The following is a 27,315-nucleotide window of genomic DNA, read 5'->3' on the forward strand; positions in this document are numbered from 1 at the left end:
ATGACAGGGGTTTGCAACACATGTGTGGATACACGGAACTGTGGGACGCTCCGTTCGTTGCGCCATCTCTTGTCCACCCGCACGAATTAATTCCTAGACCAAATAGTATACAAACTCCAATTAAAGTAGATGGGAGTGATGACAATTCTACTTAAAATTCATTATGAAAAAAGGTATAACAATTTCATGAGTTACAACATAAATTATTAAACTCTCAAGGAAAACTCTAAATATCATAATAACGATATTATTATTATTATTATTATTATTATTATTATTATTATTATTATTATTATTATTATTATTATTATTATTATTATTATTATTGGATAGTTCTCAGTCTATGTGTATAACACTAATTCATAATAGTTAACAGACGCAACTCCAATACGTTCACTCCGTACCTGTCTGCCTGTCTTTATTTAAAAATTGGTAGTGATGATTTGAAGATTATGATGCATTGGTAGTGATGAACTGATTATTATTAAAAGAGCTCCCAAATCATTTTCACGATAAAACTTTTTCAGTACATGGCTCATAACATTGCAGTGTTGCCACGTTAGCTTAGGGGAGAAACGATGTTACACATGAACATATTCTTCACTTTATATATAAATGAATGTAACAATGTTTGTTCTCTGACTCCTCCTAGACTGCTGAACTGACTTTGATGAATTTGGTACATTAGTGAACAATGACCCAACAGTTTCCCCTTTCATGTTTCATTGATTAAAACACGTATCTTAAGAGGGGAGTGGAAGTCAAAATGTATGTTAAAAAATGATTATCTCACAATTATTCAACTTAGGAAGAGGAAACTTGGTATATAAAGTCTTCATTTAAAATAACCTGGACCCATATTCCAGCGTTTTTTAATCCCTTTTTGTAATTGTTTCCACATGTGCTTTCAGTATCATACAATGTATGTTCATAGCCGGCTCCTATTTGGAGTTCTCATGTTTTTACTATTAAATATTTTTCTGATGTCACACCCACCTCCTTAGCATTAGTGGACGATCAGGTCAACAAAATTTTAATGTACTGGCATTGGGCCTTTTCTAATTTTTGTAATGAAGTATTTGGCTGCTGCTATTGGGATTTTGCTATATCACCCAACGGAAGTGCATATTATTGTGGATAACTAAGCGATTTTTTACTGTCTCAACAAGAAAGTATGTCTTTTTTTATTTATTTATTTAATACCAATTGCTTATATTTTGTATAATGCATGTAACTTTCAAGCCATTTACTTTGCATGCAATAAAGCAAATGAGGCCTCACGAGCGCTGGGCTCGATTCTCAGACTACCCACAACCAATCTAAAGGGGATTATGCATCACTTCCCGGCGGGAGTCTAACAAGGAGAAAGAATACTTTGGTAAATGAACTTCGGGGTCATTTTTTTTAAAGGTGATAGTGCAAATTTAAAGTGTTCATATTACAAACTGGGAGAGCGCAACGGCCTAATATAGCAGATTAAAAAGCGTCTTAAAGTTTTCGACTCGTTCAATTTGTCCTACGTTGCGGTAGTTTACCAAGTGACGGCGTGACATAAACAATAGCATATGTGACTCACGTGCCAAGGATCCCGGGTTCGATTCCCGCTGGATTCAACATTTTCGTTTTTTGATTGAACCAGTAAAGTAGCCACTTGTAGCTACAAGTAAAATGATAATTCCCCTTATGTTTGCAATGAATTAATAGAATATAAATATTCAAATCAGTGGTAAAATCTTTCAATGTTCCATATAACTAGCAACGAAATGTCATCTATTTCGTAAATATTTTGATATCACGAGTTATGGTTACCACAGTCGTTGTGTAAAAAATGTTCTCATTGCCTGTTGGGTCAGATTAACCTTGTAGTTACGGTGAATCATGGCGTGTACTCGCATCTGCTGTTTGGATTGTAAAAATGTTACTTGATTTATGGCTTACCTTGTATAATATAATTGACATTTGATGGTTATTTAGCACGTTTTTTTAAGTAATTGATGCGCCCAAGGCTTCAGCCTGCTCTGTTGTAACAGTAATGTTAAATTTTCTAACTGCCAGCACACTAGCAACATAAGGCAACCAGTGAAAGTAGCGGCATCTACTAGCTTGACCATTTACTTAGGAATTAGCATTACGCCCGGACTGATATCTTTTGCTATTATAAATGGAATACTCCAGAAGTGTTTTTAAAGGATACTTTCCACAGTAAAATTATATCTTTAAGCTTTAGTGCTTCAAACCTTCTTTCAGCTTCTCTTTCTTCGTGGATACAACAATTTTCGATTTCTTTTTATTACCAGTACTATAAATTTTCTTACATTAACACATACCAGACACACAGTACGCGACTGGCAAGCGTATAAATGTTCAAAGTAATCGAAATTCTGTCACAGTTACGTTCATTATTGGGACAATGCAATGTCCAAATTGTTTGCATCAAGCCTCAAATTAACAGATAATATTAACATATAATATTTCATAAGTTCGCTTTATGTTTCATCAATAAGTTAACTGTATATAAAAACTTCACCATACCTATGATTCACCCTCCACTGCATTTTACGCCAGTATAAAAATTGATTTCCCTCAACTCATAGTTTCCGCATTTTGTGCCTCATTAGTTTACTATCTGATGCAAATATGTTAAACCTGATTTCATCCAAATAAAGGCAATTCCCATCTTTCCAAGTTCTTTTCCTCGTAATATCTCGCGAAAATCGCATATATATATATATATATATATATATATATATATATATATATATATATATATATATATATATATATATATATATATATATATATATATTGTTCTTTCCATACCATGTGGTATGTTTCTAGCTTATCAGTCATGAAAGACGCCTTCACTTGGAATATGTTGCACTGTTTCGATATTAATAATATTACTGAAATATTGCACTGCCTTACCAGTCAATCTTTGTGGCTTTGACATAAAATTGACTTTGCTTTAACATTTTGTAATTTGTATCGATATTCTATCTTAATAAACATTCTTGTTGATCATTCTTATCATTTTTGGAGTCTGTTTTCACTCTGATAATATTTAATGATTCTTGCACAATTAAGTGCTTCCAATTTGTAACTTTCGAAATGTATTCATTTATTTGACCTTATCGTAAACTTTCAGTTCTTATTCCAAAAGAGACATTTGACGAGGTTTCCGATACATTTTACCCAATATAACGCTTATTAGTAAACGAGTAACCGTCTTAGAGTTAACAAGACAGATTGATATTAGGTTCAGTCCTACTTTTGTACTACACGAGTAATGGGAATACGTTTCCAACTTTCAGATGAATTTTGAGGTTAGATTAGATTACTTTTTTTTTTGCTTTCTATACACAAAAATGAGTTGGTTTGATTGAGATATAGAGTTCCTGTTTTCAACACCGAGGGTATATTAGACAAGGACATGCAGTTTAAAGTGGAATCCGAACCATCGTAATACATTTAAATTTCAAAGCTCTCTTACTGAAATCAAAATCGGATCCTGTGCTCAAAAGTATGCGCGCTGGCTACTAGACTAGCGAAAAGGGCTTTCAAAGACAAAGAGTTCATGGGTATAGTATTTAAGTTATGCAAAGTGTGTACCACATATTCATTAATAAAATTGCAAAGGATGTCCTTGTAGAGGTTTATGTCATAATATTTGCTGGATATATTATTTTTGATAGTGGATGAGCCTTACTTTCAGTACTATATGCGTAACTAGACGGTAAGAACGTAAAAATACGAGGTGCATTCAAGTTATAGCACCTATTTTTTTCTCACTGACTAATCATACGAAACTTACTAAACTTGTACTACTTCTTGACGTAATCTCCCTGCAGCCGTGCACATTATTCACAGCGTCGACGCTATGATTCCACTGGAGTCTGTTTTGAAACCACTCTGGAAAGTCGCTGTTGCAATAGCGGCACGGCTAGTGAATGTGTGACTATAGAGAGCAGGGTTGCCAACTTTTCCTAAGACAAAATCGGGACGAGACAATTGGTGTTGAGCCTCCTTCCCTCCCTCACCCCTCCAGAGACGACTATACGCACGACGAGTCGTTGAAAACAATTTAAATAATCAGCTGAATAACACGAACTTGAGTGAATGCGGCACCTCATTTATTTTTATTTTTCCAACCACTGCTCATCACTAGGGTAAGCAATATAGGCCTATGCAGCACATTTAAACCAAACCAACTGCAATTTATTTGATATAAACAAAGTTTAGAAAGAAAACTATGTGGATTTTTTTATCACAAATGATTGCATAACATTGTTAAGGAATTACTGACAAAAAGTACTACTAAAGTCAAGTTTTATTCTTTGGCTATCATTATAAATGGTGTCCGGGAAATAGGGACGAATATTAAAGTGCTATAAAACTAATATAAAATATATTGAAAAAATAATAAACACATTGAGTAACTTCTCCCATTTATGTATACGTACACATTAGGTAATATTCTCGCATTTATGTATGAAAAATTGTATCCGACATACGGCCACCCAAGGCTGCACGGCAATGAGCAATGCGTTCATTGAAATTTGCAATGACGTGTTCACAATCATCTGGTGTGATGCCGTTAATAACCCTCTTAATTTCATCCTTCATTTGTTGTATTGTCTGTGGTTTGTTCACGTACACTTTAGATTTCACAAATCCCCACAAAAAAGTCACAAGGGGTAAGATCGCATGATCTGGCAGGCCATTCCTGATTTCCTCGCAAAGAGATATTTTTTGAGGAAACTTTTCATTCAGCAGACCAATTGTTTCACGGCATGTGTGACAGGTCGTACCATCTTGCTGAAACCAAAAATCGTCATTTTCAATTTCCATTTCATCCAAAACTATGAAAAAACAATCTGAAAGCATGTGTCTGTAACGGTCGCCGTCCACAGTGACGTCAGCTCCCTCATTGTCTTCAAAAAAGTACGAGCCAATCACTCCTCCTGCCCAGAACCCACACCACACAGTCGTGCGTTGAGGATGCATTTGTTCTTCCACAGTCACTTGCGGATCTTCTCTACCCCAAATTCTGCAGTTCTGCTTATTGACGTACCCACTGAGATGGAGGTGCGCCTCATCTGAGAAAATTATTATTGTCCTGAAGTTCTCATTCTCCGCTTGTCGAGCCAATGCCCATTGAACAAATCGATGTATTTTTCCATGATCTGTAGGCTTCAACTCTTGTGTAAGTTGAATCTTGTATGCATGCATTCTCAGATCTTTCGACAGAATTTCATGCAGTGAACTTCGTGATAAATTCAATTGTTGAGCTCGTCGGCGAACTGATTTCATGGGGCTTACGGTCACACTGTCAAGCACGACAGCAATGTTTTATTCTATTCGAACAGAATGCGGTCTTCCAATTTGCTTAACATTTAACACTAACGCCGGGGTCTCAAACTTCAGGACCAACTTCCGAACTGATTCAGTAGGAGCAACATTGCGTCCAAGTGTCACAAGCAAATCTCGAACGGTTGTCATGGGACTTTCCTTGTTTTTGTAATAACTTTTAATCCCTTGGATGCATTTCTTTGTTGTCAAACGCTCCTTGCCCAAATAAACACCAACCAACAATGCTGACCACACAGGCTACTAATCGGAAGGATAGAGGATAACAAACATGGTAGAACCACGGCTGTCAACCGTCACATGACAAAATGGTGCGAAATTCAAATTCGTCCTTATTTTCCGGGCACCCTCTACAACAAATTCAAACCGAAGCAATTGTAATTAATTGATATAAGAAAATTACATAGAATTTTTTTTTTTTTTTATCACAAACGAGTCCCTTTAAAGAATGACTGAAACAGACTATCAACTAAACAAGTCCTTTCTTTGGCAATTTCCTTTGGGAATAACTATAATTTAAAGAGAGTTAATTTATTTATAGTTATTAGAGTTAATTTAAAGATGATCTTGTATGTTTTTCATGAGTCAAATTAAAACAAATTTGTTAAATTGACTCTATAAATAAAACTGTGAGTCTAAAAGAATAAGTTATTCATTTGTAAAAAATGGCCCACTAAAATATTGACTTTGAAAATCGATAAATCGGGAAAATATGTGTCCAGACGAGTGTCAAATGCGTCCAGACGGTTGGAACGCGAGACAAATCAGTCAGAAATCGGTACCGTCCCGACAGAATCGACACGTTGGCAACCCTGATGGAGAGTGTATTTCATCGTTGTAAACAACCAAAAGTCGTGTCCACTTTCTTGACAACATGTCGTGCACGCAGCTTTGGGGTCGTCCGTTAACATTCATGGTACTCACCTGCAGGACACTTTTTGCGTTTTCAGGCCTTTATGCAGATTGTGTGCACAGAACCGCCACAGAAGTTTGAAGGGCCATGAATATGTTAGGAGGGCCAAGTCATTAAAAATTATCTTACAAGTATCTAAATTGTGTATTTTGTATTGAAGTCTGGAGAGGCCACGAAAAGTTTAGATGGGGCAGGCCTCCCTAGGCCCCCTCTGGTTGCGGGCCTGCACAGAACCCACGGAAATGCTACCTTTCTGTGGGATATGCTCGCGATATGTTCTACTTTTATTCGATGACCCTCAAAAACAACTTTCTCCACTCGTTCGATCATGTCGTTAGACCGGCATGTGCGAGGCCGAGATGTCTTGGTTTGTTGTCAAACGACGTTCTGCCTCCTTTGAACTGTCACACACACAAACGCACATTAGACACATCCATGACACCATCATCACGTGTCTCATTCAACTGGCCATGAATCTCAAGCGGTGTTACGCCACGTAAATGCAGAAAACGAATGATTACACGTTGTTCTTGTAGAGTAACGTAAATATCGAAAATAGTCACCACTCTTACCGTTGCCGCTAGAGTTCTCTTTGCCGTATGATGTTGCCATTTATTGACGATGAGTGTTCGCCTATTTTAAAACAAACAGCCTGTTACCAGTTCTGAGAAAAAAATTAAGGTGTTATAACTTGAATGCACTTTGCAATATACGAAACTGAATTACAATCATGATAAAGGATATTTGTGAATGTGATTAATTTCTAGAGTCAACATGAGGTAAATTCTGTGTTGGTTAGGTAGAATGTTTCCAGAAATTGGAGTAAAGACCACAATTTAACTCTGTGATTTAGCAGTAATTTAATATATATATGAAGTGGAAACTTATTTTTAAAAAGAAATCTCTCTTCCTATTCGATTTAGGAAAATATTCTTTTTCACCCTGTGGATTATAGGAAACAGTAAGGTCTCGATCTCCTCGTCATGTCACCAAAGTTCCTTGCAATGTAGTGACCTTAACTAACCTCTATTCATTTATGAATTTTAAATAGACACCTACTAAAGCATGAAGTTTTGTGTGCTATAGTTTCTTTCAAAGGATAACTTATTTTCTATGAAAAGTGTCTCTTACCAGTACTATCCAATTACATGTAAATTCGAAACAATGGCTCTGAAGTTTACACATAATATGAATGAGCTTCCATACTATATTCATTTGTCAGTGTCGTGTAGGCAATAAATAAAAATAAACTAGTACAGACAAAATATATATATATATATATTGGTACTTCATTCATTAAAAATATACATTAAAATAATAATCCTGCAAGTGATGATTTATCTCTGAGTGTGACTATTCATTTTTTCCCCCTTTTTGTTATCTCGCACCCTAACCTCAACTAAAAGAATTCCATTTCATTTAAAGAAGAAAAAAATATATGAGGACAAAGAAGAGACACCTTTCTTCTAATTTTTCATATTCCACATAACGGTGTAATATGATTCTCTCCAAATTTAAGTGAGCTTTAAAATAATTAATTGATACTATCTATTAAAATTAGTGTTAGTATTAGTATATACAGGTTCCATTAAAACTTCTACTTGTAAAACGAAAAGAAAATAAATATCTGAAGATAACTTCTGAAATAGAAAGAAAGAAAAATAGGAGATTAAAATTCTCTTGGTTTCAAGTTTTCATAGACAAAAGTTAAAAATAAAAAGCACTGAATTTCCGTGTGCCATGTACTTCCGACCATCGTACTGGAAAAGCAAGTTCAATTACTTAGGTGAGAAATCCAAAAAACTTAAACATCATATGTAAGAGATGGTGGAGGGGAGTATACATTGTCTACTTCCTCATCCACTTTGACAACTTCGAATCTCATTGGCAGGCTTTTGATGATGGCAGACCAATTAAGGATCTCATTTCCAAGCGGATCCCCCCAACAAAGAGTGGAGGATTTTCAGTCTAGAGGATGAAGACATCGTTTCGCAAATCTTTTTTTTTTTTAATCTTATTTAGTGTTCCACCTCACTGTTTGTTTCTAACAAATATGTAACCAAATTTTCGAGTTCTTTTAACATCTTGAATGCATGTGAATTATGTGTATTATACCTTTACATCTTTCAAACAGAAATAATTATGTTTTAAATGAATATATTTATTCAATTTTGACGTAGTCAACAATCTTTGTGGTTGAATTCTTCACTTCAATGTAGAGGTCGAGAATGTCTTCTACTTTGTCAATAAATACTTAATTAAGAAACATGTAGAGTTGATCTACCTCTGGCTTACATACATATTAAAATATATATGTTTTCCAAGCCTAATAAGTTCTTCGCGGTTTCGTCTCATCCAAGCTAGATTAAATTGCAGCGATCAATTTTCATGGTTACGATTTCAGGATAGCATTATTGTTCACCAACAGTGGAAGCCTAAATTCAGAATATATCAGATATAAATTTAAAAAAAAGTTGGCGACTCTTTTATTCGTGCACATTACTTTTGGAATACTGAGGAGAATGCAAAAAGAAACGAAAAAAGTAAAACTAACTACCTAAGAAAAAAATATTGGGTAGTTGGTATAAGCGGTTTTCTTTCTTCCTTGCAACATGTGTATAGACATTTCACATCTAAATGTATTGTCTAAAGGAATCACTCTAGAGACATCTCAAATTTTAATTTTTTTGCAATACAGAATACTAGCCATCTAACTAACTCTATGGCATACGGAACCCGGAGGCTCAACGCCGCGTTCACAAAAGCTCTCCATTGACTTAAATACTGTGCCAACTGGATCCAGTTTATATTTTGTATTCCTATTTCTGCGAGATGAATCTTGATATTTTCCTCCCATCTGCGCCTAGGTCTTCCTAGTGGTCGTTTTCCGATTGAACTTTCCATTAAACTTTGAAATTTTCTACTTTCTTCCATCCTGGCTGCATGACCTGCCCATCTGAGCCTCATATATTTGATAACCCTAACAATGTTTGGTAAACGATATAAATTATGCAGTTCCTTGTTATGAAGTTTCCGCCATTCTTCATTCCCGTTCCTCTTGGGTCCGAATACTCAATACACAATGCATACTTTATAATATATTTTTGGTAGTTGTATTAAAAAAAATGTGATTATATAAAATAATCTAATATCGCAAACGTGAGCAGAATAATCTACAACTACTACGATTTTTGTTTTCTCTGAGGTGGGAAATTACTCCACACTTTTTGAAAATTTTGAATTGAGAATACGAGGACACATTTACTGATATTACACTGCCGAAAGCGCATTGAAACATTTTGTATGCTCTAATTCATCATCTAAACTGAGGAGTTACAAAGAAGCATCATCGACCAGCAGGAAAGTCGTTAGGGAGGTCTGGGAAATAAGTCTCTGAAAATTGTTTTCTAATATCTTCAAACATTTATTCTAAAAATGAAAATCAATATATCTCTGAAAAATTCATATACTAATTGAATAGATTCAAAATTGATTGGATAAATTAACCTTTCCTGTGTTGGAAACATAACAGCACAATGACTGACTAACCTGAATATTTATCTATTTGAATATTTGAAAATATTTGTGAAGATAATTACGTATCGAGGTGGTGGTAATGACTGCATGTTCAATACATTATGCTATTCAACTCTGAGCTTCTATATTTCAAATTCAATCACCGTTCGAATTGTACATATGAGACATGATTGGTTCTTACAATGAGGCCTTCTTAGAAGTAATACAGAGAAATAACTAAAGAATAACTTTGTGTTGGCTAGTGTCGAGTTAACAGTAAGGCAATAAAATGAGACCCGAACATACAGCTTAAGGTGGGATCCGTAGCAAATGAGCTTCCAGAGAAAATCGAATCTGATTTACAAGCTGCGTAGTCAGGACGGACCTAGTCAAAACAATAACAGTAAGAAGATGAAGCAGAATTGTGAACGATAGTCCATATTGTAGCACAGTTGTAATATATTCAATAGTATGAAGCACATGAAGGCAGTCATACAATATCAGTCAGATTGTTTGAGGCTGTCTGTAAAAGGTTGTAGCTTGTTTTAAAATTGAATCACAATTCCTTCTTGCAGGAAACGCTTAAATTCGTGTTACTAACACTATGTTTTGTTGGCTTGGGTAGTGAAATTCATACTTATTAGAAAAAATAAGGTTTGTTGGTATTTTCAATGATGATACGTGTTACTTGCTGACTATTTATTTCATTTTGAGGTGAAAAAAAGAAGAACGTATTGTGTTACACATTGCACCCTTCCCTAAACTGTTGGTTGTTTTCAGTTAAGTGCAGACGTCCCTGAAAGCAATTCAAGCATGGAAACACAATAGAATCTTATTTGGGGGCTGTATATCGTCGTCTGAGATTCAATAACGCGTAAGTAACATTTCACCAATTTTGCAGAAAAGACATAAAACTGTTTAAAAACTAGCTTTAGTTTCATTATACGCGGTATTACTTTGAACTGAACAACAGGGACATTTGTCGTGATATAGGTGTACTACTTCACCAGATTGTGCACCATCCTATACTGATTCTAATGGTATCAAAAACTTAAATTCGCCAAAATTGGAGATACGTGGTGTTGAATCTCAGACGACGATCTGTAATTTCCCGACTGAGGTGTAAAAAAAAAAAACCCCTGTTTATCATCTATTGGTGATTATACCCTGCATAGTGCTTACCTTCTGTATCTACACCAATTCTAATGTCACTGGAGGCAGCCCTGGAACACCTGTTCGTCGAAGATCCCTCATCGTGTTATCGGGATGGCTTTAAATAGTTTCCCTTTTAAGGTGGCTTTCAGCATAGAGAACAGGAAAATGTCATACATAGCTAGATCCAGCTAGTAGAGGGTATGATGTATGATATGGAAATATTATTTTAGCTTTGAAGTCTGACACCATTCCTCAAATACCAGACGAAGTGTTATTATGGAGCAAACACCACTATCCAGATGCCCATTGTCCAACCATTAGTGACGAGCGTAATAATAATAATAATAATAATAATAATAATAATAATAATAATAATAATAATAATAATAATAATAATAATAATAATAATAATAATAATAATAGCAGTTGAGCAGCAGTAGTAGTAGTAGTAGTTGTTGTTGTTGTAGCAGTAATGGTACAAATTTGGTTCCATTGAAAGAACTGTAATATATATTGACGTCAATAACGATAATTTGCTATCATTATTGACATAATGTTTTCAATAGAAATATAATCCAATCTCAGATGGCTAGGGATGCGCAGAGATGAAACATGTCTCAAAAATGAGACAAAATTCTATATGAAACGAGAATACCCATCTGTCAAAATTTAGTATGAATTGGTTATTTAAATTGACGTCTTACAAGAGACAACATCGAGAGAAAAAAGAAACGTCGCGTACAGTTCGTAAAGAATCATAGACTCTGGACTGTCGTGCAGTAGAAAAATGTCATATGACTCGATTTATTTTGTTTCACTTTGTTCCATGCTGATGAAAGAACCAGAGTGAAATGATAACAACACGAGTTCATGGACTCTCTGTGTCACGTATCATAGGAACAAGATGATGGTGGAAATATAATGGTATGGAGTCTGTTTCGTTGGGATGGATTCTGCCCCTTGATAATTGTTAATAAGCATATGAATGCCGGAAACTATTTACGAAGTGTTGGTGCATCTACAATCCTTCATGCAACTGATATTTCCGGCAAGAAATAACTTTCGTAAATAGGACAATGCTCAATACCACACGACTAGCAGCTCGGATAGTAGAGGTTCCAGACGTATTACAAATCGTTTACATTGTCCCCATGGTCATGCTTGAACCTCTGATCTCAACCCAAATGAGTATGTATGAGATGCACTATAGCAGGTAGTTAGGGGACGATGTCCTTCACCAGCAAACTTGTTAGAACTGAGCTCTATTATATCTGCGTAAAATAACTTTCCTCAAGAATGATACTAAACATTTTAGCATCATTACCGCGACAAATTGAGGCAGTTCTGTGATAAAAGGGAGGAGGCACCACAATGTACTAGTTAAGTATCTCTAATTTTTTGTTAACCATTCGATGTGCAATTGACGTTATTGCCTGTCATCTCTTGTAGAATGCGTGGTTAAATAGATTTGTTTACTCTTAGTGTATCTTTTCACTACTAATGATACATGAGGAAGGACTACAATGGACAGTTCTAGTGTTTCTATGGCGAAATTATGTTTTTGTGTTACACCATTTGCTAGATCGTTTGATTATGATTACTTTGGATAACAATAAATCCTTAATGGAAATAACCTATTAAAGTTTTCATCCGATGGCGTTTACGCTCAGCAGTGTTTGGACCTAGAAATGGACACTTTGAAACTAGCACAATAAAATGAGACTACGTGAGGAATTAGGGTAAAGCTAGTACTTGTTATGCAATTCAAATAAACAAGGACATTGATAGTTATTATGATTATATTAGTAACTAAGAACTTAAAATTTCTTCAATGTAGTATTAGTGCATAGTAATACTCGAAATATTCTCTTGAGTAACAGTATATTTTATGTTTTGTTTATGCATACCATACATACTTTGGTATCATTGCATTACGTGATCGCAATTTGTTAACATGGACTGGAATAACCACTTCTATATTGAAACGATAATATAATTTTGAAAATTTTTACATATGCTGCATTTTTTTAATGAAGAATATATGTCAAGTAATAATAAATACTATAATCTAGCCTTTGTTACGTGATAAATAGGCTGAAGACAGTCTCACATTTTTTGGTACTATTTCACAGAAGAACGATTTGGAACATAAAAAAATATGTCTAAATATAAAACGCTAAATGGTTGACTAATGGAAATCTTGCAAGAGTCTGCTCTCTTTTAAATTCATCCACAGCAAGAAATTGTCTGTTGAAGACATCTTACTGATTTAACGTTCTGGGGCTGTCGCCGGGTCAGACTTGGTGTCTAGAATATCACAATTTATTAGTTTGCTGGGAGGTCTGTGCAGTTCACAATTTTTTATCTGGTTATATGTCCGTTTGCCATCCAAATACTTTACCCCAAGAACATGATCAATGAAACAAACTATAATATTTTTAGCAAGAAACATTTTCTATCAAAGACAAAAATAAAGAAAAAGAAAGAAAGAAAAGTGTGTCCATTGTTAGCAGCAGCGGTACTCCAACGAAGAATTAGAATTGCGGCAGAGATTCGCGAGCTAAGCTATAAGTCATTTTCGCTAAAATAAATTTATAACGATTTGAGAATTGACAAATGGCAATCCTATATCTATTCTTTAAATTCAGTTACGTTTACGAGGAAGTGGAAATGTTGTCGTTGTTCAGAGCAGTGTTAGTAAAGATAAAAGAAAGGAAGACAAGATGAGGATAGTGACGCCGAACTGAAAATTACTAGGTAAGCTCATTATATATAATTACTATTATGGTAGTATTATAATTGTTTCTACAATTATTGCGTGCAAAACTAATATTCGATATTTTTTTGTAATATGTGATAATTTTAACGACGAAAAGCGATAATTTTGTTTTCTAAGATTTGTAACTCTGGTTAGGATCCTCAGTCTTAGCATGGTAGCCGTTTGCAATGAAGCTCCCACTTGGCACTACCGCCAAGTGTGAAGTTCGCGAGATTATTCGGTTTGTTGAACGAGAAAGACGTAAAACCAATTGCAATGCATCGCCAATTGACGGAAGTGTATGGCAAATGGTGCATGGATGTCTACACGACCGCAAATGGCGTGAGGAGTTTGTGGATGGTCGTACTGAAAACATTAACGACAAAGAAAAACGCCTGAGGCTGAATTTCCGACAAGACAGTAGTGAAATGAAGAGCAAATCAGTGACTAGCACTTGTTTCCTAAGTTGAAAAAAAAAACATTTGGTCAAATCGTGCTTCAGCAACGACAACGAGGTGAAATATGAAGTTAAAAGCTTCCTCAAATACATGGCAGGGGGCTAATATTACGTGGGCATACAAAACCTACCATAGCGCTCACAAAAATGCATTGATCAAAATGATGGTTATGCAGAGAAATAGATAAATGTACAAGGTTTAAAACGATATAAATGTTTTTGGAAATTTGCCTTTCTTTTTTTCCTAAAAGCATAAGTCTTACTTCTGGGATTAACCTCGTATTTGCACAGTTTATTTATGAAAATATTTACTATAATCAATGAAGGGCAAATATGTTTTCGCAATCGAGAAACTCACTATTAGTTTACGTGATTTATTCTAGAGCTATTAGGATTACACAGTGAGAGTTTAATATTGTGTTGTTGGTATATATGTCCGTCCGTTACTCCACACGGTAACTCTTGAACGGATGGAATTTTTAATTGTTTTTGCAATGCATAGCAAGAGCGAATATCTCAGCCGAGTTCGTTAATGGAGCAAATCCGTTTAAGGATTAACGGATAACGATGATTTTAACGGTAGGTATCTATAGTCCGTGCCCAACATATGTAAAATATTTTTGCAACAGATAGCTAGAGCAATTATCTCGAAAAAAATCATCAATGGAGTTAATTAGTTAACATATTGACGGACAACGGAGACTTTAAGAGTGACTATCTACAGTCAATGTAAATAAATTTTTCAATTGTTTCTTTTGCAATAGATAACTAGAGAGAATATTTCGACTAAGTTCGTTAATGAAGTCATCCGTTATCATAATTGTGATTAGCGGTGACTTTTGCGGTTTTTTTTATCTATAGCCCATATTGCATCCATGATCTTAACATTATGCATGCAAGCAAACGAATGATTGAATTATTTTCTGCAACAAATAGCTAGATCAACTACCTCGATTGAGATTGTTAATGAAGCTAATCCATCAATATAATAACGGAAAACGGTGACTTTAACGGTGGCCATCAATAGTCTATATCCCGTACATGTATGACAATTATGAATTGTATTTTGTTCTACAGGTAGCGAGAAGTATTTTCTCTTTCGAGGTTGTTAATGGAGTCAATTTGTTAACGTATTAATGGATAAGTGGCTATATATAAAGCCCATATCTCATACATATGTGATTTTTAAAATTCTGTTATTATTATTTTTTTTTTGAATAGGCACATAGAGCAATTATTTTCACCGAGTTCATTAATGGAGTCAATACGTTATCATAATTGTGATTAGCGGTGACTTTTGCGTTTTTTTTTTTTATCAATAGCCCATATTCCATATATGTAAGCGATCTTTTGATTTTTTTTTTTTTTTTTGCATAATATAGTTAGATGGGTTATCTCGACCAAGTCTGTTAATGGAGTTTATCTGTAAACATATTTACAGATAACGGCGACTTTTCTGGTGGCTATCTACAGCTTATATTACATCCATGAAAACTATTTTTGTTAATTCTCTTTTTTTTTGTAATATACAGTTAGAGGATGTTAATGTAATCAATCCGTTAGGATCTTAAAGGGTAATGGGAACTTGAACACTGGCTATCTGTATCCTATACATATAAGTGAAGTTTTCAATTATTATTATTATTATTATTATTATTATTATTATTATTATTATTATTATTATTATTATTATTATTATTATTATTTTGTAAAATAACTAAAATGATTATCTTTACCAAGTTTCATAATGGAGACAATCCTTTAACATCTTACCAGGTAATGATGACTAACACTATCTATCCATATCTCAGCCATGGAAAAAATTCGCGTGATTCTCTTTACTTTCCTGAACAGAGTTTATTATAACTGTGTGCAAACTAAATATGTTTCCATATTATTTTGATGGTTTACAGTATTTGCTAGATACATATTTATCGCAACACTTAACTCATTACGCCAAGACGGACTATCACATTTGATTTTTAGTAATCACTCGAAATTAAACATTGATTATATTCTGAAATAAAATGCACCACTCTGTCGAAAAAAAAACAACAGAAATAGTAAGAACTTGATCCAATACTGAATTTTTATTTCATATTCATTTCAAGAGCAGATGCTTTGTAGAAGGTAAATGGGTTTATATTAGTACAGCGTGTTTGTGGACATGAAAAAATATGGCACTTCAAGTGCAGAAACTATTCCTTAGGGCCTGTCAGGAACGTCGTAAATCAGATTAAAAAGAAAAAAAACTTCCTCGCATAACTTAACGGAAATTTCAGCGTTACTTTGCTTACAGCTTTTTTTTCCCTATTAGTTGGCAGATTTAAGAATGACTTAATAACACATTTTCACTTCAATACATTTTACACTCGACACCTCAATTCAACCACTAATTCTCGTGAATTATCATCCGTATAAACTGAATACCATAGAGCCTGTATTTTGAAACATTCTTCTAAAATATAAGCTATCATATGTCATTTTCGTAGAATAGACTTTTCGCCTGGAAGAAACAACTCTTAACCAAATTCTCGTAAGGATCATTCTTTGGTGTGTATATGTATACATAGTAGCAAAGCCTCTCTTGGCTTGAAGGTGTGATTTAGTAGTCAATTTAATAAGGAAGAAAAAGCAACTTCGTTGAAAGCGTATACGCTGAATTTGTCTTCAATAACGTGTTGACAAATACAGAAAGAAAAGTAGTAATGGGGTTAACTGGAAATTATATTACAAGCGAGTTACCACTACAGTAAGTCATTCTGTCATTATCAAAATAGAAGAGTTAAGATCGAATCAAACTGACTTTTAAATTATGGAAACTTGCAGTAGCTAGATATCACATTGAAGTGATCTTTTGATATTTTTTTTCGTATAAAATTTTCTCGACGCTAGTATCTAAAATGTATGTAGAATTTTTAATGATATCAGAAGAGTATTTATTTAATTGCAATTTCTCCTTAAAAGAAAAATAATATTAATCCATAAAAAAATGCAGAAAGGGAAAGAAGAGCGTTGATAGCCCGGCCACCACTTACTGTTCTCACCCCAGGTCCTAAACTGCCAGTGCAGATGTGAAGATTTTGGGCATTATCTCATCAAATAATAAGGCAATGCAACAAAAAGCACTAATGGAATACCTTGACATTCACACGTTACATCCACCTTATAGTGTAGTACTCAGTGACTTAATTGGCAAGGATGACCCAATTTTTCTGTTAGTACTTTCAAGTATTACTATACTAAAGACTTCAATCGTAGGCTTGACAAACCCCATCGAAGAGACAGGTTTACGAATAGCCACGCATATAGTACACATTTTGAGAACTGATATATAACGCATTATAGTAATGTAAAACGATACGGATGTCCTTGTTCTACTGCTTCATTTCCATTGAATGTTCCGAGAATATGGCTTGTCCGACATGTGGTTCTGTAAGTCAGAAACGGATATTATTCCCATCCATACCCTGGCGACTTCATATGGCGAATTATGTGATGCCATCCTCGCGATACACATACTAACAGGTTGTGATGTGACTGGTAAGGTAGGAACAAAAGCTTCAACTCTGAGGGTTCATCCTGAGCTATTTTTGAGATATGCTGTTTCGCGCATACCACCAACAGACGAAAATTATAAGCTCGTGTCGGAGTACTTGGTCCAAGTAATGAAACCAGGCACAGTGTGTAAATCCTGTGATGAATTACGTGTCCACACATATCAAACCAGTAAGACTGTTAATCTGTTGACACTACGCCTGCTTCATCTACATTGCGTGACCACAGCAAGCGTTTATTTTACCAAGAGTATATGTGTGTATCCGCTGTATGGTCATTTGTACGATTGAGTCCCGAATATTGCGGATCTAATTCTGTAAATGAAACTCTTACCCGATTCAAACCTAAATATCATACCTGACGATTTGACAATAACGTATGGTTCTAAAAAAGTGCAATACAAGAATGTGTCGATGCCAGAAATCGTCAATATCCTCTGTATCCTATTATAAATGTAACTCTTCCTGCAAAAATAAGTAGCCTTCCATATTTGCATCTATCGGCTCAAATGGAATATTAATAGTAACTTTCCTACCACTGTGTAGGTTTTATAATATGCAGTAACACATGTAGGTTTTCTAAGCTGATGTAAGTGTTACTCACAAGTATCACGAACTGAAATATTATTCTTTATTCGTGATTTTGTTGCAATTCTATATCTGGGACAGATTATTAGCTGTTACATTTATTATTTCTTTGGGTAGATTCTGTAAGTGTCACTACAATTGTCAAACACTTTTACCACTATTACTTTGTTTTCTGAATTTTATCGTCCCACACATAAAAGAAAATAAATAAATAAATTTTAACTCTCTACAATTTCATTTGTGTTATAAATTTAATATAGCGTAGAGATTACTATTACACGGGTCAGTATTATTATTATTAGCTTGATTTCTCAATTAATCTAAATTACATGTAAATGTCAGAATTGTTAAATATATTTTCCAGTTTTCAATAACGTGCGAAATGTGACAAAGTGCCAAATTTTTCTACTGTAGAATACAAATTGTATTGTGGACACATAATAAACAAAAGATTTAAATGAGCATACATAACTACTTTCATCTTTATAATAAATTTATCCTAGTACTGGATACACTTTTCAATCGCTCAACCTACTAAGGACATGCTAGAAAGGCGTTTCTCAAATGAATAATAGTTTCACAAAGAAATTACACTAATTAGAGGCAGCAATGCACAAAATGATGAAAAAATTTTCGTGCAGCATCCGACAAGGAGAAAATGCTAAATGAGAGATGGCAACCCTGGAAACAAACCATCTGTTCTACAAATGTTTACTCAAGTTTTTTTTTATTAGTTTTGAGGCATAACCTTTAGATCAGAGGAGCACAGTAAGGTACAAAACAAGGAAATTTTTCCCGGCAGCATATGATGAGTAAAAAACATGATATGAGAAATGGCAACACTACAAACAAACTAACTGCTTTCTCAGAATGTTTACACATGGTAATCTTATTGGTTTTGAAGCGCGAATTGCAGATTCATGAACATAGCAAGGAAATTTCATTCTGTAATATCCGACACGGAGGAAAAATGCGAGGTAAGAGATGGCAACACTGCAACCAAACCGGCGGTTTTCAAAATGTCTACCTACCATTTTTTTTGATTAGGTATTAAGCATAAACTTCAAATTAAAAGAGAACAGCCGTCAGACACGTCGTTCCTAAGGGTCTTATGGTAGGAGCCTGGAATACTCGGTCTATATGAAGATTTCATCCTAAGGTATACTGAAAACCCTAATTCATAAAGACAAACACACATTCAACTACTGCTAGAGAGAAATGAAACCATCAAAGGTAGTTTCAAAAACGTAATTCATTCCAATCATAAGCGGATCCAAAGCCCTACACCCCCCACCAGCGACACAGATATCAGTGCTGCTAAAGTAGCCCGCATAGCAGTCTCTAACGTTCTCGACTTTGGGCAAGCTGTTCCGGGTTCGATTTCTGCTTTCGATATTCGTTCGAAAAATATATCCTTTTCAGGCTAACTATATTTAGTGAGGTTTTCCTGGGTTTACTTTTCACTCCAGATAAATGCCGGTATGGTACCTCACATAATGGTCCGAAGTCGTTTCCTTCCTTCTCCATGATCTTATTTCTTCCCAATTGCCCGACCCTAGAGACATCACCTTTCATATATTAACATAGATACTGCAAGCTTAGAAATCTAATTTATAATCCTCGTTTTAAGCAGTACTGCAAATGACTGGAGAGAGAGAAAAACTGAGAATCTAATACACACCGTCTCCAACCGTCCAACAGGAGTCCGTCATGAATTTCCGCTTATTCAGTTTTTGTCGAAAATGAAGCGAAAGAACAATCATGAACAAACAGTGCTACAAATACATAAGTCAAATATGATAAACGTCAATAGAACACAAAACATTTTCTGCACAATTTTTTTTAAAAATATACAATTGAATACATTTAATAACCTTTAATTTTAATGTATCTTTCTGTAACACGGTTCAATACCAATCATAATTCACAATTACACTAATCTTCTTTTAACAAATAAATCTTTATCTCCATAATCTATATCTTTGTAATATATATCTTTATAATCTATATCTTCATAATCAATATCTTTATAATCAATATCTCCATAATCTATATCCCCTTAACTCATATCTTCATAATCTGTATCTTCATAATCTATATCTCCATCATCTATATTTCCACACTCTATATCTTCATAATAAATATCCGCATAATCTATATCATCATAATCATTACCTCCATAATATATATATCTTAATAATTTATATCTTCATAATCATTATTTACATAACCTATATATTTATAATCTATATCTTCATAATCTATATCAGCATAATCAATATCTCCATAATCTAAACCTTCATAACCTATATCTTTATGATCATTATCTTGATAATGTATATCATCATAATCAATATCTCCAAAATATGTATCTTCATAATCTACATCTTAATAATCTATATCTTCATAATCTATATCTTCATAATCTACATCTCCATAATTTATATCTTCATAATATTTATCTTCGTAAGATTAGATGTAGATATGGAGATATCTTCATAATTTATATATCCATATTATATTTCTACATAATTTATATCTCCATAATATTTGCCTTCATATTCTCTATGTAAATAATCTATATCTTCATAATCTACATCTTCATAATTTAAATCCATAATCTATTTCTTCATCAGATTAGATGTAGATTGGGAAAATATATTATGGTGATATCGATTATGAAGATATAGATTATGCAGGTATAGATAATGAATATATATATATATTGCAGTTATAGATTTTGAAGATATACATTATGAATAAATTGATTACGGGGATACAGATTATGTAAATATTGATTATGGAGGTAATGGTTATGAAGATAAATGTTATCGAGATATTTATTAAGAAGATACATGTTATGGAGGTATAGATTATGATGAAATAGATTATGAAGATATGGATTATAGTGGTATAGATTATGAAGGTATAGATTATAAGAAAATAAACTAAGATGATATAGATTATGAAGAAATAGATTATTGGCATGTAGATTATGAAGGTACAAACTATGCGAATACAGAAACTGAAGAAATACATTATGGATGTATTGATTATGCAGATCTAGATTATGATGATGTAGATTGTGAAGATACTGATTATGAATATATAGATTATGGAGATAGAGATTATAGAGATATAGATTAAAAAGGTGTAGATTATGGAGCTAAAATTATGTGGGCATATATTATGAAGATAAAGATTACGAAAATATAGATTAAAAGTTATAGATTATGGAGACATAGATTAAGGAGAATAAGATTATGAAGATACAGATTATAAGAATATAGATTATGAATCATCATAATAAACATCTATATATATAAATAATTATCTATATTAATCTATTATCTATATCTATTATCTATATAAATAATATATATATATATATATATATATATATATATATATATATATATATATATATATATATATATATATATATATATATATATATATATATATATATATATATATATATATATTCATAATCAATATTTTCATAATCCATATCTTAATAATCAATATCTCCATAATCTGTATCTTCAAAACCAATATCTCCATATTGTGTATCTTCATAATCTATATCTACATAATCTACATTTTCATAATGCTCATCTTCTTAATCTTTATCTACATAGTCTGTATCTTCATAATCAATATCTCTATAATATATCTTCATTATCTATACCTTCGTAATTAATATCCATATAATGTATATCATCATAATCTATATCATCATTATCAGTATGTTCATAGTCTATATATTCATAATCATTACCTCCGTAAACTATATCGTCATAATCAATAACTCGATAACATATATTGTCAAAATCTATATTTCCGTAATCTATATCCTCATAATAATTTTACCATCTACATCTTCATAATCTATATATTCGTAATTTTTATCTCCACACTATATCTTTATAATGAATATCTCCATAATTTATATCTTCATAATCTATATCTCCATAATATATTTATTCATATATATCTCCATAATATATATATATATATATATATATATATATATATATATATATCGAAAATCTACATTTCTATAGTCTATATCTTCGTAATCTGTATTTAAATAATATATATCTCTTTAGTCTATATCTCCATAATCTATATCTTCATAATCTATAACTTCATTATCTTTATCTTCATAATCTTTCCCAGAATAATATAAACCTCCACAATCAATTTCATCACAATATATATCTTCATAATCTACCCCATAATAATCTATATATTCTAAGATAAGTTGTAGATAATGAAACAATATATTATGCAGATATAGATTATGAAGTTATATATTATGCAGGTATAGATCATCAAGATATAAATTATGGAGGTATATACTTAGAAGAGCAAATAGATATGAAGATACAGATTATGAAGATACTGATTACGGAGGTATAGATTACAAAGAAAAATCCTATGGATATATAAATTATGAATACAGCATTTCTGGATTTATAAATTATGAATAAATATATTATGGTGATATATACTATGAATGTACAGATTATGGAGGTTTAGGTTATGAATATATAGATTATGATGATACAGATTACGAAGATACAAATTTTGGAGATACAGGTTATTTAGATATTGATTATTGAAATATTGATTATGGAAATAGAGATTAAGAAGATGCAGATTATGAAGATAAGATATTGATTATCGAGATATAGATTACGAAGAAATAGATGTAGATTAACAGATATAGATTAACAGGTATAGATTATTAAGATATACATTAACAGATATATGTTATGAAGATATAGATTATGGAGACGTGGATTAAGTAGATACAGAGTACGGAGATTTCGAAAAAGTAAGAAATACATTACGAAGTTATTATGAAGATCTAGATTATGAGATTTTGGAGATACGGATTATGAAGATATAGAGTATGGAAATATAGATTATTAAGATATATATTAAGAAGATATAGATTACGAATCATCAATATTTCCATAATTTAAAACTCCATAATCCATAAAATCATAATTAACGTCTTGATAATCAATATCTCTATGGTCTATGTCATCCTAATCAATATCTACAATTTATATAACAATAATCTAAATGTCCATAATCTATATATTAATAATCATTATCTTCATAATACATATATATCTCCGTAATCCGTATCTTCATAATCAGTAACTGCATAACATGTATATTCATAATCTAATATCTATCTCATATATATATATATATATATATATATATATATATATGAGATATTGATTATGGATATATATATATATATCGAGATAGATATTAGATATTAGATATTAGATAGATAGATCTATAGCATCATATGCTATATCTTCATAATCTATAACTCCAAAATCTATCTTCATAACCTATATCTGAATAATTTGTCTTCATAATCTGCACCTCCAAATTCTCTATCTTCAAATCCTATATCTCCATATCTCTATCTTCATAATCTGTAACTCCATAAACTATATCTCCATAATATATTTATTCATAATTTATATCTTCAAAATCCATACCTCCATAACCTACCTATTCATAATCTATACATCCATAATCTATATCTTCATAATCTATATTTCCATATTGTATATCCTCATAATCTACATCTCCATAATATATATCTTCATAATCTGTACCTTCATAATTTATATCTTCGTAATCTATATCTACATAATCTACACCTTCATAATCGATATCCCCGTAACCTATATCTCCATATTTTATATATTTATAATCTATAGCTTCATAATATATATCCACTTAATCTGTATCTTCATAATCAATATCTACAAAATCTATATCTCCTTAATTTATAACTCCATAATCCTTATCTTCATAATTTAGACCTTCATAATCTACATCTCCATAATATATATCTTCATAATCTGTATCTACATAATCTATATCATAGTAATATTACTCTTCGTAATCAATATCTCTATAATTTTGTATTATCACATTTTATATGTTCATAATCAATGCCTCCATAATCTATTTCGGGATCCCGGTGGCTCAGTGGTAGAGAGTTCACTTCTGATGTTTGGGGTCTCGAGTTTGATCCCAGCCCCCGCCAAGTGAACTTTGCGGTGGACAAACACCGTGTACGTGGGATTCCTCGGGATTCTCCCGTTTCCACCCGCTTCATTCATTACACCATTTCATTCATTACTCATCATCACCGTCTGCTTTATCCTAACCGGCATAAACGTAGGACGAAAAACGCAAATATTTCATTTCATTTCATTTTCATAATCTATTTCTTCGTAATATATATTTCCATAAGCTATATCTTCATGCTCTGTATCTCGATAATCAATTTTTCCTAATTACTAAATAAATAACCGATATCTTCATAGTCTATATCCACATAATCTATATTTCCGTAATCAATATCTTCATAACCTGTATCTCTATAATATATATATCTGCATAATCTATATCTCCACAATCCATATTTTCATAATCTATACCTCCATATTCTATATCTAGGTAATATATATGTAAATAATGTATATTTCCATAATTCATACCTACATAATCTATATATTCATAATATCTATCTTCATTATCTATATTTCCATAATGTATATTCTCATAATCTATATCTTCATCATCTATATCTCCATATTCCTTATGTACATAATATATATCTTCATAATCTATATGTGCGTAATCTATATCTTCTTAATCTATATCTTCATTATCTATGTCTTCATAATCTATATCTTCTTAATCTATACCTCCGTAATCTATATCTTCATAATCTATATCTACATAATCTATATGTCCATAATCGATATCTCCATGATCTAAAACATCGTAACCTATATCTTCATAATCAGTACCACCATGGTCTTTTTCTTCATAATCTATATCTGCATAATCTATATCTATGTGATCTTTATCTCCATAAGCTATGTCTTCGTAATCTATTATATACGTCTTTATATTCTAAATGTCTATAATCTATATCTCTAATCTATAACTTATACTCTCTAATCTATAATTTATAATCTATATCTCTAAACTAATCTGTAATTTATCCTTTCGTAATATATATCTACGTAGTATATATGTCATAAACTACATCTTCATAATCTATGACTTCATAATTTATATATTCATTATCTATATCTCCATAATGTATACCCCTTTAATGTATATCTACATAATATATATCTACACAATCTCGATCTTCGTAATCTGTATCTTCACAACCAAAATCTCTCTAATCTATATATTCGTAATCTATATCTTTGTAATCAACATCTCCATAATCTATATCTTCTTAATATATTTTTCATACTTTATATGTACGTAATCTGTATCTAAATAATCTTTATATCCATAATTTATATCTAAATAATCTATGTATCCATAATCTATATCTACATAATCTTAATTTCCATAATGTACATCTTCGTAATCTATTTTTCCATAATCTACATCTCCATACTCTATATATCTATAATTTGTATCTAAAATCTGGATCTCCATCGTCTATATCTTCATTATTTGTACCTTCGTAATCTATATCTCCATAATTTATATCTACGTAATCTATGTCTTCATAATCTATATCTACATATTCTTTATCCCTATAAATTATATCTTCGTAGTTTATTTCGCCGTTATCTACATCTCCGTATATATATATATATATATATATATATATATATATATATATATATATATATATATATATATATATATATCCATAATCTATTTCCCTATAATCTATATCTCTATAATCTATATCTACATAAGCTACATATTCGTAAGCTATATCTCCACAACCAATATCTTCATAATCTATACCTTCGTAATCTATATCTATTTAATCTATATCTAAATAATATATATCTACATAATCTTTATCTCCATAATTTATATCATCGTAATCTATTTCTCCATTATGTAGATCTCCATACTCTTTATATCCATAATCTATATCTCCAGAATATATATATCCATACATTTTTCGAGCTATCCGGTGTTGAGGGAGCAATAAAACGCGTGCTGGCTAAATAATATTACTTGTTTACTTTTTGTTAATACTATTGATGTTCATGTTGTTGTTATTTACTTTTTATCCTTTTTTCTTTTTTTTTCTTTCTTCCCGCTTGTTGACATTTCCCTGTGTAAAATGGCACAGTTATGCTGTATCTAGGAATTCATTCAATAAATAAATCGATAGCTTCATAATCTACATCTACGTAATCTGTATCTAAATAATTTATATCTCTATAATTTATATCTAAATAATCTACGTTTCCATAATCTATATCTACATAATCCTTATCTCCATAATCTATATCCCCGTAATCTATTTCACCATTATCTGCGACACCATACTATATATATATATATATATATATATATATATATATATATATATATATATATATATCCATAATCTATATCTCCAAAATCTATATCTCAATAATCCATATTTGCATAATCTATACCTCCAGAATCTATATTTAGGTAATCTATATGTAAATAATCTATATTTCCATAGTTCATGCCTACATAATCTATGTCCTCATAATCTATATCTACATAATCTTCATCTACATAAATTATATCTTCATAATTTATTTCACCATTTTCTACATCTCCTTACTCTATATATCCATAACCTTTATCTCCAAAATGTATATCTATATAATATATATAATCATAATCTGCATCTTAATAATCTATAACTCCATAAACCATATCTCCATAATCTATATCTTCAAAATGTATATCTCCATAATCTACATATTCGTAATCTATATCTAAATGATCTATATCTCCAGTATATATATATATATATATCTTCACAATTTGTTTCTTTTAATATATTTATCTCCATAAACTATATATCCATACATTTTTCGAGCTATCCGGTGTTGAGGGAGCAATAAAACGCGTGCTGGCTAAATAATATTACTTGTTTACTTTTTGTTAATACTATTGATGTTCCTGTTGTTGTTATTTA

This window comes from Thermobia domestica, chromosome 6, assembly GCF_964235325.1.
Source record: "Thermobia domestica chromosome 6, izTheDome1.hap1.1, whole genome shotgun sequence".
NCBI lineage: Eukaryota > Metazoa > Arthropoda > Insecta > Zygentoma > Lepismatidae > Thermobia > Thermobia domestica.